Source organism: Octodon degus, unplaced genomic scaffold (assembly GCF_000260255.1).
Source record: "Octodon degus isolate 3935 unplaced genomic scaffold, OctDeg1.0 scaffold00187, whole genome shotgun sequence".
Lineage (NCBI taxonomy): Eukaryota > Metazoa > Chordata > Mammalia > Rodentia > Octodontidae > Octodon > Octodon degus.
In genome coordinates this window covers 1,284,285-1,298,569 of record NW_004524763.1, presented here as the reverse complement: position 1 = coordinate 1,298,569, position 14,285 = coordinate 1,284,285, and the positions used below count along the sequence as shown (strand labels likewise).

The following is a 14,285-nucleotide window of genomic DNA, read 5'->3' as shown; positions in this document are numbered from 1 at the left end:
TATTTTTCTAAAACATATTTATAAAAATAAGTTTTAGATCTTTTTATGGATCCTGGAAGCATTTCAGTTTTTATTCTACAATATTTCTGCGGGATATTAGATTTTTTGTGATTGTAATAACATGTGGAACTTTTAAATTTATTCTTATCATAGAAATATTAGAAAACCTTAATTTCATACTGGTCAGCCTGGTCTCATTTATTGGATTGAAATAGATTTTCACAGATTCAAGGTCCTAATAGTAAATTCTTACTACAAAATGTGTGATTTTTGTCCTATGTAATTCTGTTTGCCTTATAAATTTGCATGTAAAAGTGTACAGTGACCCTTCACTTACCTCAGAGGCAATGTTCCAGACACCCCCGTGATAAGTGAAAATCAGCAAAAGTAGTGACGTTATATTTATTTTACTATTTATATTTTAAGACTTTATAAACCTTTCCCACACTTTTAAAAACATTTTTAATGTTCTTAACCATTTTCTAAACTTGTAAACCTACCTAATTTTAACAACGTACATATGCTTTACATACAGCAAAATCCTGCTCTGTAGAAAAAATCCGCGATGAATAATTTAGATTAATAATTTTTGAAAATCCGTGAAACAGTCTGCGAAAGTCAAACTGCACAATAGTGAGGAACTACTGTTCTTTTATAAAGCAGACTAGTCTTGAAGTTGATAATTTTTCTCCATGCTTTTTTTCCACTGTATTAATCCTTGGGAAGCTATGGCTGCAGGCCAGATCTATCCAGGCTGCTTTCTGAAGGTACGCTTTTGTACCTTCACACAGCCACGCTTGTTCGTTTATTTAACGCCTGTGGTTACAAAGGCTGGCTAAGTAGTTACCAAAGACACTCTATGCCTACCAACCTGAAAATACTCACTATCTGGGCCTTTATTATGTGTTTTCCAACCCTACACTCTTGATAATTTATCCTGTAGCAGTCTTAGAAAGTTGACATTTTACAACTTCACTGTTGGGTTCTCTTCGCTCTTTCTCTGTTATTTCTGCCAGTGTGGCTTTCTGAATTACTCCCCATTGTGGTCTTTTAATGGCAAAAAAAGTGTTAACTGCAGTTTCTCACTGATTGATAACTAAAGCACTGTTAGACTAGCCTATCTTCTTTTGTGTCACTAGTCTGAGGTGTAAAGCAGTTTTAAATTACAATTTATTTACTTTTTTCTCAACATGAGATGTGTCACAGATATTAGCCTAGAGGCTTTCCTGTATGTTCCATGGATGGGTCCTACTCTCGTCCTCTGATATACTTACTAAGTACAGATTACTAAACTTCTGCATGGTACCTACTGACTTTACCAGTTGTGATCTGCTCATAAGTGTCTTGTCAGTTTCTGGTGTTCTGCTTGCTCTTAGGCTTCCCCCTTGCACAAATTCTCTTTATTTTATACTGAAGTCCATTGCACTCCCACAGGTGGGCATGGAGGCCTGGGTGTGTCCAGAATCTTCACCTCGCTATGCTTTATCACCACTGGGAATCCTTCTGGTCATAGTCACCTAAGGAATCCTTAAGAATCATAAATTTCTCTAAGGCTTTAACAGGAATTTTATTGGAAAGGAGGACTGAAACTGTTTTATGTTCTTAGTTACCCTGTTCTCACGAGTTGTAGTGAGCTACAGTGAATGTCTGCCTTTGCCATTTTCTCTCCCTTTCTCATTTCCTGTTTATTCACATCCTTCTTCCTATTACTGATAGAGTTAAGCTGTCACCCTACTCCCTCCCACACCAGGGTTCAACATTTTCTGACCACTGCAGTGCTTATCAAGGCATTTTGTGTGGCAGTTAACTGTACATTGTCAAATATTGCTATGTTGGTTAAATGATGATAAGGCGTGCCATTTTAACTGTCTCGTGCTTTTTTTAAGAAGGAAAATCTCTCTTGTGTGTCCCTTACAATATTTAAAACAGTGTTTTATGCCTGGCAGACATTTAACAGTAATAATGATTATAGCACCAGATTACTGTAGGATTATTTGAAAATCCTGATTTATTCCCAGATTAAGAACTCCTAGAGCAGAAGTGGGGTGGGTGGTGAGAAAGATACTTAACATGGGTTTTTTTGATGAACAGGCTGAAGTCTGCCTTCTTGAATTGGTATCCCTACCCTTCTCAAATTCCCTAGTACTAGTGATTTTTAAAGGAAAAAAAAATGCCTAAGTACAGTAATACCATTATTTATTACAGAGCAATTATATTTTAAAGCAACAAGAGATACAAATGTGTTTAGTGGAGTAATAGCATTAGACAGAGTTCTTGATATTGATGATTTTGAATCAGTTCTTCAATGGTATCTTGTAGATACCTTTAATACTTATAAGGTAAATCCCTAAAACAGTCATTTACCATTATGTCTGCACTTTCACACTACACAAAACAGTGGGGATATTTCATAGCTTTCCTATTCACTTGTCTTATGTGTGAATGCCAATAAGTGTTTTCACTTCCTCTTATTCTTATTTTAACATTTCTTCAAAGACTGTTTTTGTTTTTGTTTCTGTGCTGTGTTGTATTGGTAACTGTGAATACATAGACTTTCAGCAGCTGGGGAATCCTCCAGAAAATATCTGCTTTTGACATAGTAGTCCAGTTTGAACGTTTGGTCTACATTATTGATAGCAGTCCTTCCTCCTCCTAACTTGAGAGCAGATGGTTATAAATACACATGCACAAATCATGAAGCTAATTTTCTCCTGGGAATTGTTTTGTGTTCCTTTTGATGGAGTTCTTTAATACTGATAGGATTTTCAAACTGGAAAATTGCCTTCCACCTTTCAACTGAGTTCTTTTATGCTTGCTTCTCTCCTTTTGGACAGTTAGAGCTCTCATTTGGCTCGCCCCCTTTCTTTGTGTTGTGTGAGTGTAGCAACTCTGAGATACATCTGGGACATTGAACCTGTAGATGGGATTTGAAAGAAAGGGTTGGCTGTTTTCTTACATCAGCCAGGCAGACTTAGAAACAGATTTGAAAGGAAAACAGAGCATGTGTGTTCTCTCCGTGTTATTCTTACGCCCCCTCACATAGCTGTGAGGATTTGTCAGCAGTTTGTTTTGACTCACTGTACGGAGGTGGGGGTGGAATTGTGTGTTTTTGTAAGTTAACTAGTGTAGGATGTCAGTTATCTCAACTTTACCATTTTCCTTGGCTGTGATTCTTCCATGTAAAGAAACAGCCACATCTGCCCTATGTCTGAGGCCAGCTTTTGATACTGAAACTTGCCCTTAAAATCTTTCCAAATCGGTTTTTCTTTCATAACAATGAAGGTCAGAACCCAGCCTTAGTCTTGCTTCCCTGTTGCCTCAATGACGTGTGCGATGTGTTCATGATAATTCCCCAGAGTAATTTGAGAGCCAACTTGAGTTGGCCTTTTCAATTTCTTTCTCTTTTTCTTTCTCTCCTTTTTTCCCTCCCCCTCTCTCATTTCTTTTCTTTTTGAGAAAAGTTTTTATTAAGTCAGAGTTGTCCAGGCTGGTCTCCAATTTGTGATCTTCCTGCCTCCTGCTCCCAGAGTGCTGGGATTATAGGCACGCACCTCCTTGCCTGGTTGATAATTTTTCTATAATAAAAATTAATTTTATTTATTATAAATAGTGCTAATCCTTATTTCCTTTCCTTTCATTTTACTTCATGGGACGTAATTCGTTCAAAACATAGCCAGACTAAATTATCTTGACCTAGTATGAGCAAGTTTGTGGTAAGTTTATTGGAGAGAGGGAGTAAATGGAATCCTGGACCTGACTGAGAAGGTCGTTAGATTTCAGAAACTATTTGTAAAGGAAAGTTATCCTACACAGATCTTTCACTGTTTCTGTAAAAAGTAGAATGGAACCTACTTTAAAATAGTGATAAATGTATAGCAGGAAGTACATTAACTGGTAACATAGTTGTTTATTATGAAGATCAAGTATTATGTACAATACATAATTGTCTGTACTGATTGTCCTTGCCACCTCATATGTAAGTAGGAGGGCCCTGAGTGTGTTACACCTGTATCACCACAGCCACATGAGTAATGTATTCCTGTGAAGTCAGTAGGTGTTAGGGATTTTTCAGTTACTTCCAGGTCTTATGGGACCACCATCATTTATGAAGATTGTGATTGACCTAAGTGCCATTTTATGTAATGTATGACTGTTTGTTAACCTGGTTTCTCTTAAGTTTTTAGAAGTATATGTGTGCTTCTTCAGCTCTGTTGGGAGAAGTAGGGATTGACATTGTTTAATTGGCACAATACCACCTATTGAGCACAGCCATCTAAGAAGGAGTTTCTTGGACTCTGGGTAAAAGCCCAGTGTGTGTGGAGTTTTTAAGTTTTCAGAATGAAGTCAGAAATGCAAAAAGTGTAGAATTCTGATATTCTAAGTCAAAGTGAAACTCTATTATGTAAATCAGTTGTACCAGCATGTCTTACAAAAGAAAAGAGATTATAAGCAGCAAGAAGAAAATATCCTACTTAATTAATACTTTGGAAGCCAAAGTAACTATTAAAAGCCAGAAGTTACTAAATTTATATTAGGCCTTTATGTTTGTCTTTACATTTAACTGATTGTGGTCATTGTTAAGGCTGTGTCTGTGTCTCTCAGAGAAGTATAGTTGGTTTGCTTTCATTGTTCTGCTTGAGGCAAGATTCTAGAATGTTCTTTGGAACCATCATACTCCATTGAGTTGTTGTAATTTGCTGCATAATGAATTGCATTATTTGCCAGCATGTAAATTTGTTCTCCTTATTCAAGATTGTGTGGCTGAAATGAATGGAAATTATGATGACCACAACCTAGAGAAATAATAAGACATGAAGCATTATTTACTTATGTGAAGAATTTTTCTTTAATATTTTCTCACAATCTGTCCAAAGATTTCTAGACCCTTTTTCTTTTCATTTTGAAGAGTGAAAACAAAAGCAAAAACAAATAGAAAAAAGACAGAATCAAGGTAACATACAACAATACATATGTTACAGATTTTCAAAACAGAAATAACTAATTAACATTGGTTGTTACATTATCTTTTTATCGTCAAAGCTGTTGCTCAGATTAACAGATACAGTTATGCAATATTGGGGAAATAATTGAATATTGGCATTTGCTTTCAAGGAACCTTAATTTTTTTCCTTGTCTTTTTTGTTTCAGTTTATTTTAAAGAGAGTATAATAATTGATAAGACATTAAAAATGGTACACATTTAGAAGACTAAGATGAAAGATATTCACCCCTGGGTTTTGTATTATGTATGGCTGTCCTTGATATTGCTCAGATCTCAGACACCAGTACATAGTATGGTGAAAATTCTAAACATTAACTTCTATTTCCACAAAAATGATGGAAATTATGAATACAATAATCTCAGCCATCCTGTATATATACTGGTATGTTTTTTCCTCCTTTCCTTGAAAATCTTCTTTACTTTCTCTCATCTTCATCATTTAATTCTTAAGTTACGTTTCTGTCCTTTTTACTATGTCTACTATACCTTTCAGGTTTTATTTATTCTTTCAGGTTTTACACTAGGGAGACAGTACAATATTTACACATGTAGGTCTGATTTGTTTCACTTATGAGTGTAGTGTCTAGTTGCATCCAATCTCCCCTGAAATCTTTAAGTTTGTCTTTCATGATAGCTGAGTAGTATTGCATTGTATAAAAGTATCACATCTTTTTCATCCATTTGTCAAGTGATGGGCATTTTGGTTGTTTCTAAGATTTGACTGTAGCAAATTGTGTTGCTATAAATATGGGTGTTGTTGGTTGCTTTCTTTATGATAGCCATTCTTTTTTTTTTTTTTTTTTTGCAGAACTGGGGATTGAACTCAGGCCCTTTCGCTTGTCAGACAAGCGCTTATTCTACTGAGCCATCTTCCCAGCCCCATAATAGCCATTCTCTTTGGGGGTACGATGGTATCTCAGTGTTGTTTTAATTTGCGTTTCTCAAATGGCCAGTGCTGTGGAATATTTTTTTCATATGTTGATTTGCCACTTGTATTTCTTCCTGTGAGAAGAATGTATTTATCTCACTTCCCATTTTTGGATTAGATCTTTAATTTTGGAGGGCCGATTTTTTTTAGGAGTCTGTTTTCTTTTAATTCTTTGTGTAATTTAAATGGAAGTCCTTTGTCTGAGTGATTGTTGACTATAATTTTTTCCCAATTTGTGGATTGTCTTTGCACTCTGTTGGTGATTTCTTATGACATGCAGCGACTTCTCAGTAAGAGGAGATCCCAGTTGCTGATTATTTGGAGTGGTTCCTGTGCAGTTTGGTTTTTGTTCATGAGCTGTCTGCCTACTTCTGTATCTTCAAGATTTCCACCCACTTTCTTTTCCAGGAGACTTAGTGTTTCTGTTTTAATGTTTAGATCTTTAATCCATTTGACTTTAGTTTAGTGCATGGCAATAGACCTGGGTCTAGTTTTAGTTTTCAGAATGTAGATAGCCAGTTGTTCCAGCACCATTTGTAAAAGAGGTTATCTTTCTTCCAGTGAGCATATTTGGCCCCATTGTCAAAGATAAGATGGCTGAATATGTTTGTAGTTTTACTTGTATCTTCTAATTTGTTCCATTGAACCTTGGGTCTGTTTTTTTTTTTTTTTTTTTTTTTTTTTTTTCCAATACCATGTTGATTTTATTACAGTAATTTTGTAGTATAATCTGAAGTCAGGGATTGTATTGCCTCCTGCCTTGCCTTTGTTGCCCAAAATGGACTTTGCTATTCTAGGTCTTTTCTGATTCCAAATAAATTTTAAGAATGTTTTCCCTAGCTCTGTGAAGTATGTTGATGGTATATTGATAGGGATTGCATTAAATCTGTATAACAGTTTTGTGAGTATGGCCATTTTCACAGTGTTGGTTCTTCCTATCCAGGAGCAAAGAGTATCTTTCCATTGTCTTTTTCTTTCCATTTTCTTAAATTCTCTTCAATCTCTCTTTATAGATGGTTGTAGGTTTCATTGTATATATTTTTTATTTCCTTTGTTAGATTAATTCATAAGTATTTCATTTTTTTGGATGCTATTGGAAGGGTATCATTTCTCTAATTTCTCTCTCAGTGAGTTTGTTATCTGTGTAGAGGAACGCTATTGATGATTGGGTGCTGTCTTTGTATCCTGCCATGCTACTGAATTTGTGGAGTTTTTTGGGTCTTCCAAGTAGAGCATTATGTCATCTGCAAATAACGATAGTTTAACTTCTCTACTTATTCTTATTCTTTTTATTTGTCTATCTTGTCTAATGGTTGTCGCTAATGATTCCAGAACTATGTTGAATAGCAGTGGTGATAGAGGACATCCTTGTTTAATACCTGACTTGAGAATAGAAGGTTTCAGTTTTTCTCCATTTAGAATTATGTTTGTGTTATGGTTTATGTCTAGTTGTCCCCCCAAAGCCTCATGTAGTCATGTGGTAGACTTCTAGAATTTATGGGTGATCCAAAGCGAGGATTATGGATGTGAGTGTTACAACCAACTTGAAGCGGATAGCTTGAATGTAACATAAGAGAGACAGAGAGACAGACATCCTTTCTGTTGCCATTGTTGCTGCTACTCCTCCATTTTGCTTTGCTCTTTGCCACCACTATGAACTGCTGCCCTCTGCCCGGTGCCAGTCTGCCTTGTAGCCAGCTGAGGATGGACTGAATCCTGCAGTAACTGTGAGCTAATTAAAATTTTCCTTCTTTCATTTTGTGTGTCTGGTGTTTTTCTGAGCAACGAGAGAAGAGTAACAGATAGTTGGCTGTTGGTTTATCATCGATGGCTTTTATCAGGTTGAGGTATAGGCCATCTATTCCAGTTTTCTGTAGGGCTTTGATTATAAATGTGTGTTGGGCTTCGTCAAAAGCCTTTTTTGTGTGTGTTGAGATGATCATGCAGTTTTTGGTTTTGGCTCTATTGATATAGTGTATTACATTTATAGATTTACATATGGTGAACCATCCTTGCATCCCTGGGATAAATGTACCTGGTATATTCTTCTTGATGATTTACTGTATTCTGTTTGCTAGTATTTTATTGAGGATTTTTGCCTCTGTGTCATGAAGGAGTGTAGCCTGTAATTCCCTTTTTTTGGCTGGATCTTTCTTGGGTTTCAGTATCACTATAATACTTGCCTCCAACAATGATTTTGGGAGTATTTCTTCCTTTTCAATTTCATTGAAGGGTTTGAGGGGTATTGGGAGTGAATCTTCTCTAAATTTCTTGTAGAATTCAGCTGTGAATTGATCAGAACTTGGGGTTTTCTTTGTTACTAAGGTTTTTTTAAATTGCATTTTCAATTTTGTTGGCTGATGTTGGGATATTCAGAATTTTTATATCTTCTTGACTAAGTTTTGGCACTTTATACCTATCTAGTAATCTGTCCATTTCTTCTGTGTCTTCGATCCTGTGAGAATAAATACTTTCAAAATAGCTGTTGATGATCTTCTGAATTTCCAAAGGATCTGCACTATTTTCTCCCTTTTCATTCCTTATTCTTTGAATTTGAGTTTCTTTCTTTCCTCTTTTTGAGGAGCCTAGCTAAGAGTTTATCAGTTTCATTTAATCTTTCAAAAAACCAGCTTTTGAGTTCATTAATTCTTTTTATTTTTTGTCTCAATAGCATTAATTTCTATTCTAATCTTTATAATTTCCTCTGGTCTTTGGGTTTTGTGCTTGTTTTGCTCTATATTTAGAAGCTAGAGGTGCAGTATTAGGCTATTCATTTGTTCTTGTTCTGTTTTCCTAATGTGTGAGTTCACCAGTATAAATTTCCATCTAAGAACTGCTTTCATTGTATCCCACAAACTCTGGTAAGTTGTGTTTGAATTTTTGTTGGATTGTAGATATTGTTTAATTTCTGGTTTAATTTCATCTGTAACCTGTTGGTTTCTGAGGATGGTATTATTTAATTTCCATATATTTATGGGGTTTTATGGTTTCTTTTGTCGTTAATTTCCAGATTGATTGCACTGTGGTCAGGTAATATGCATGGGATGATTTCTGTTTTGTTGCATATGCTTAAGCATGATCTATGGAGTAGTATGTAGTCTATTTTAGAAAACATTCCTTGTGCATCTGAAAACAATGTGTATTCAGATGTTGTTGGGTGGAACACTTTGTCTATGTCCACTGAGTCCATTTGTTCAAAGGTTTGTTCAGTTCTGCTGCCTCCTTGCTAATTTTTTGTCTTCTTGACCTATCTTTTTGAGATAAGGGGGTGTTATGGTCCCCTGTTAAGATAGTGATATTACGTTACTAGATTTTTCATGTCCTTTAATATTTGCCTTACGTAGCTGGGTGCTCCCATGTTTGGTGCATACATATTTATGGCAGTTATCTCTTCCTCTTGAATTTTTCCCCTAGTCAGTATGTAGTGACTTTATCTCATTGGATCATTCTTGGTTTGAAGTTCAGATTGTCTGCAAACTAAATAGTGATCTGTGCTTTTTTCTGAGGTTCTAGAGCATGTAGTATTGTTTTCCATCCTTTGACTTTCAGCCTATGAATTTCTTTATGGGTTAAATGTGTTTCTTGTATGCAATATATTTTTGGATTTTTTTTTCTTAATCCACACTGCCAGTTTGTTTCCTTTAATTGCTGAATTGTGTCCGTTGATTATAATTTAGTGATTATAATTGATATGTATTGACTTAGGTTTGTCACGTTATTTTTCTTTTGGCTCCCTACTTTTCTCCTGTGTTTAATAGTTTGTCATGATGGGTGGATTCTTTGTGTTGTTGTTCTTGGAATTGTGGCATCTTGATCCCTTTCTAGAATGTCATTTAGTATTCTGTGTAGGGCTGGTTTGGTCATAATGAATTTTTTTCATTGTTCTTTGTCATGGAAGTATTTCACTTCTCAATTAAAATTGAAAGAGAATTTTCAGGGTGTATCAGTCTGGGTTGGAATTTGTTTTTTTGTAGGACTTAAAGTACTTCACTCCATGCTCCTCTTGACTTGATGATTTGTAAGAAGAAATCTGCTGTTATTCTTTTGAGTTTTCCTTTAAATGCGATGTTTCTTTTCCCTAGCGCCTTTCAGTTGTTTTCGTGTTGAATTTCTGGGATCATTATATGTTTTGGGTGTAGTTTTAATTGAGTTGCTATTATTTGGAGTTCAGTATGCCTGAATGTCATATTGTTTCCCCATATTTGGGAAGTTTTCTGCTATTCTGCCTATATTCTTTTTATGTCATTTGTGTTGCCTCTTTCATTCTCATTGATGCCCATTAGTCTTATGTTGTTCATCTTTGCATCATCTTTCAGCTGTTGAATTAGTATTTCCTGGATACTAGTTGTTTTTACCAGATCTTTCCTTACCTTTTCTCTAGCTACAGCAGTGTCTTCATGGTTTGAAGGTCTATCCTTGCCATGCGGGCCCCGCCCCCGGGGTACACTGGAACAGACATTGAGACTGGGCGTGGTGGGGCAGGCCTGTAATCTGCCTGTTTACAGCCTCCCAAGAGTTGGGATTGTAGGCCCTTCATGTGTTCTTTTTTTTTTTTTCCCTATATTGCTCATTCAAGGTTTCCATCATTTTTCTATTCGCCCCTATTTTTTTATGTTTTTATTAGAAATGCTTAGTAATTCTTTCATTATAGTTATCATTTCTTTTTTTGACCTATGAGATTATTCTGATTTGATTCGTCTATGCTCTTCTGCAGTCGTTTCTTTACGTCAGTTGCAGTTATTTCAGAGATTTCAAGTGTGTGACTTCCAATTTCTTCTATTCTGATGTCTCCTGCATTGGTTCTGGGTGAGCTTGGGGCCTGAGAATGCACTTTGGTCTTTTTTGTCGTTTTCTGTTTCAGAGAGGACTCTGTATTTTGATTTCTGTGAGAGCTTTTTCTGGAAGTTTGCTGGGAGGTGGCTGTATCACTGCGGTCAGAGCCTCTCTGTAAAGAGTGGGTTTTAGGAATCTCCTGTGAGAGTCGTATTTTGTGTGTGCTTCTTAAGACTTTGCCTTCTCTATTGATTGAAAGTGAGATACTAGTTTCTGTTGGCACTGTCCTCTGTCCTTCATGGTAGGGCTTTGGTGAGGTTATTACCCAGCACCTCCTGACAGTCATACCGAAGGGGGGAAAAATGGTTAAAGCAGGTCGCGTGTCCTGTTTACAGCAGTACAGTTAGCAGCACTGGTAGCAGCTAGTGAAATTTAGAAATTGACAAACTTTTGTAACTAATGGGTTTGTATTTCAGACCATAGGAGCAACCATTATAGCTGTATAACAAAGCAGATTGTAAATTGGGAATTTGTATTTAAATTAGTTCCCCTAAATTCTGTCTGGGCCCCTCCCCTCCGTGCACCTGGAGTGTTCAGGCAGACTGTCTCATTCCAGTTACCTGCTGCCACCTCCACGCATGAAGATGTTCCTGTAGGTCTGGGCCTTGGTCTGGGCTTGGCTGTGCCCAGTAGCATGCCTCAGCTCACCTGGACTAGATCTAGTGAACTCAAACTCGACTGGCAGAACCTGGCTTGGGTCTGGTTGCTGTGTTCAGTTCCGTTCAGCTGAGCCCAGTCTAAGTGGACCGCTAGGCCCTGCTGGCTGCAGGTGCCTTGGCTTCTTCCTGGTTGGCTCCCCGAGATGGAATGGGCCTGCTGGGCCCCTCTGGCTGCCAGTCCCTGGTGTAGCCCCATCTTGAGACAGTTTCTCTCAGATCTTCATGATCCCAGCTACTTAGCAGTTGTCAGTTGTTTTTTTAGGCCTTCAGGACTTCCACATCTGCAGCTTCAACTGCCTGAAATTTTGTTTTCCAGCTGTGTCATCTTTTAGATTTTTACTTAAAAGTTAGTTTTTCATTGAGGTCTTCTTTGAGTTAGTCATTTCAAATTATTTCACACATATTCTGTCCAGTACTTCTATCCTTCCTCCTATCCTTCTAGAATGTACCACAATTTTTCTTTCTTTTTCTTCACTGGTCTTGCCCCAGCACTTACCTCAGGTCCTGCACCTAGAAGTAGGTAATTATGCATATTAAAGGATGACAAATGGCTACACATTGTTCTTGAGCAGGGTGTTACTTAAGAAGCATCATAAAACTTGGCAGGCATTATTAACATTTATATGGATAGGAAATACATAGTAATACAGCATTGCTAGACCTATAAACTTTTATATTCATTTTCTGCTTGTTATAAGAAAACATCTACAACAAAGTAATTTCTAAAACATGAGGTTTAATTAGCTCGAGTTTAGATCCCTTAAGTTTAAGATTGGGAGGCTGTATCTGGTTGGTTGTTGTTGAGAGTTTCATGGCAGAACAAGAAAAGGACAGTCAGGCATGTACAGAAAACAATACGCATTGAAAGAGGAAGCAATAGACAGGTGAGAAACTAGTAGGACTCACAGTAACTATTCCAGTTGCAGCAGGGTGGGAGCTTGCAGCATTAATCCACTGATGCATGTAGCCCCCAGCGAGCCAAACACCTCCTGCAAGGCGTTGCCTCCCTACGTTGCTGCATTGAAGACTCAGGCTTCAGCATAAGTTGTGGTGGGTCCAAGACATACATGAATCCTAGCAGGAGGTGGAATTGATTTTTTTGTTTGTTTTGTTCAATTTTGTTTTCTTACTGTGGGTGGAAGGAGAAATGTAATAGTGCCCAATCGGGAGAAAGTTAATTAAATTGGTTATGTTAATCTTGTATGGTCTAGAAGTATTTCTTTTAATCAGTTGAGGATTATATTTTCATATGACATTTTAGGAACGATACAAAGGCCATGCAGTCATATGTATTACTTTTCTTCCTGCTCATCTATAATTAGAACCAATATTTAGAGTCTGTTTTTGTGTAGAACTGAAACATTAAAATTTTAAGGATAACCACTTTCCATATATTTAATTATTTGTTATATATTAAATATTCAGAGCTATCATATTTAAAAGTTCCACTGAGAGCCATGAAGTTGGAACCTTTTGCATCTGTGTTACATTTTTCTTAATGCAAATTTCAAAATTCCCGTAAAAAGGTACTATTGGATAGTCTTGGTCATAATCTCAGGTTAATGAACATGTGAGCAGTAATGTTTGTATGGTGCACATCTTTTCATGAAGCCACAAAATAGCATTCGGACGTTATCTTACACTTTCTTGAAATAATTGCAATTGCCATCATTGCTTTAATAATCACAGAAGGCCAGCATATTATTATAAAACTTTCGCAGTAGCTTTTGTTTCCAGCTCTGTCAATATGAGACTATTTTGGCTAACTCTTTGGCCCCAGCCTCTTTTTCTTGACCATATCTTCTGTTTCATTGCACAATCTCCCATATTGCAATATCCCACCTTGTAGCTTTATTTATTTTCCTTTATTTGAAACAATTAAAAACATAACTTGTTATTCTCTTAATTGCTTTTCAGCCTCATCTTTACTTATTTCATTTTCCAGCTTGTGACACAATATTTTCCATTTTATTGCCTCTTCAAATTGCGTTCTCTTCTGAAGCAGCTTTTCTTTTGACTTTTCACATTTTTGGTGGGGAGGCAAACACTAAGTATGAATACCACCACCTCAAGTAGATCTTCTTTTACTGCTCTGTCAAATAGGTTGTCGCAGTGTTTTGACTGTTTCCTGATGCTGCCTTCCTATTCCCACTTATTTCATCTTTCCAGGCATATTGATACACTTCTTTCTTGGGGCTCTGATGCAGGTCCTCAACCGTTATCCTTGCCAGGCAAGCACTCTGCAGCTAAGCTGTACCTCTACCCTGATATTTCTACTCTGGAAGCATTTTCTAAATAACCAAGTGCTAGAAGTTAAGCCTTTACTATTTACATTATTAGTGGTGGTACAGAAATTCAGCTCTAGCTTGATACTTTGGATTCCCTTGTGAATGGAGGGATGCTCACTCTCCCGAGCACTCACACAGGAGGACACATGCAGCCAGCTGGGAGTCCAGGGCGACTTTCTGTTTGCTTACGCCCAGATTGGCACTTGGGGAAGAGTGAGATAGAGGCAAGGCATGGCTGTAATGAGTGAAAAGTATGCATCTGGTTCAGAAATGTGTGAAAAGGTATGTTATGTTGGTGTCCATTGATGTCAGTTATCTTGGCAGGATAGGAATTGGGGGATTTGGGTTTGTTTCTCTTTAATACTTTTGTTTTTTTGTTCTTCTTTTTTTTAAATGTATTTGGTACAGGGTCTACAGGGTCTCACTATATAGATCGGACTCAGTGATCCTCCTGTTTTCAGCCTCCCAAGAGCCGGGATTACAGGCTTGTGCCACCATGCCCAGTCTCAAATTCCATCTCGGTGCGCCCCGGGGGCTGGACCGACACAGTGAGCGGGGGATCAAACCCCAGCTGC

The 14,285-nt window shown here is 37.1% G+C and overlaps 1 protein-coding gene across 6 annotated transcripts in view; it reads left to right on the top strand.

The window, feature by feature from the left end:
- Cblb (Cbl proto-oncogene B) overlaps positions 1-14,285 on the top strand; it is a 218,102-nt gene that overhangs the window by 38,867 nt on the left and 164,950 nt on the right. The gene's annotated exons all lie outside the window — the stretch shown is intronic.